The following is a 1,001-nucleotide window of genomic DNA, read 5'->3' on the forward strand; positions in this document are numbered from 1 at the left end:
CATAATATGCTAGTAGACAGCTATCCATATGAGAGAGAGGTATTGTGTGAAGGGTGGATCTGGAACTGACTTCTGTACAGGTTGTCATAACATTGATTATCTGTCTTCACGAACTGCCCTGAAATACAATTCAAACACTAACAATGATTGTTTTAAATGTAACGTGAGGCTCTTGCATTCAAAATGTTCATTTTGGCCTCTACAGCTCATTTTGGTGGTGAAGTGTGCAGGAAATTCTGCCTGACTGAAATGTAATCTTTGGTGAACAGTCTTCAAGAGTGCAAATAAAACTTTAAGATTTAAGTAACTTTCAGACTTTCGCGTGAGGTTTCCACAAGCAACAAAGTCTACTTGAACAAACACTTCACTTCGTTTAAAGTTTAGAAAATAATATTTAAACAACTAAATGGATCTATATCATTTTACCTCAGACTGCAACCCAGACCACTTCACGTGCTAATAAACTACCAGGAAATTATAAAATTAAACATTGGGAACTTAATAACTTTACAATACAAAACATTATAAGTCTATAGTTACATTTAATGTTAGATCGGCAAATTGACTAATAAAAAAATTCACCTTCACCTTCCATCCAGCTTGGCAGATCATAACCTTTACAGACTGTTAAAGGGGTCATATGATGCTGCTAAAAAGAACATTATTTTGTGTATATATAGGAACAATTTGTAGAGCCAACAATATATAGTATACAGTGTCAGGTTTATTAGAAATAAACAAACTAGAGCATAGGTGAAATGCAGAAAAGAGAAACAGTAATATGGAAAACATCTTAATATACCAGAATTCACATTTTTAGATTTTCAGATGCATGATGATATATTGTGAAAAATGCATATGAAGTTATTTAATAAGCTTTCTCAGATTACCTGTGTTTCCTATATCTCTGTCAGCAGCTCCCATTAGAAATTTTCTTGGAACTTCCCCTCTGTTTTAGAGGGTTTTTTTTCTGACGCTCCTGAAATCACAGTACAATTTTT

At 33.5% G+C, this 1,001-nt stretch overlaps 1 long non-coding RNA gene across 1 annotated transcript in view; it reads right to left on the reverse strand.

Annotated features, from left to right (window-relative positions):
• Positions 1 to 1,001, reverse strand: part of LOC107742659 (uncharacterized) — a 5,291-nt gene continuing 4,290 nt past the window's right edge. The window contains exon 3 of the long non-coding RNA XR_001640323.1: positions 1 to 118. This is a non-coding gene — a long non-coding RNA (uncharacterized LOC107742659). The remainder of the gene's footprint in view (positions 119 to 1,001) is intronic.

Source organism: Sinocyclocheilus rhinocerous, unplaced genomic scaffold (assembly GCF_001515625.1).
Source record: "Sinocyclocheilus rhinocerous isolate Xijiao unplaced genomic scaffold, SAMN03320098_v1.1 scaffold947, whole genome shotgun sequence".
NCBI classification, from domain to species: domain Eukaryota; kingdom Metazoa; phylum Chordata; class Actinopteri; order Cypriniformes; family Cyprinidae; genus Sinocyclocheilus; species Sinocyclocheilus rhinocerous.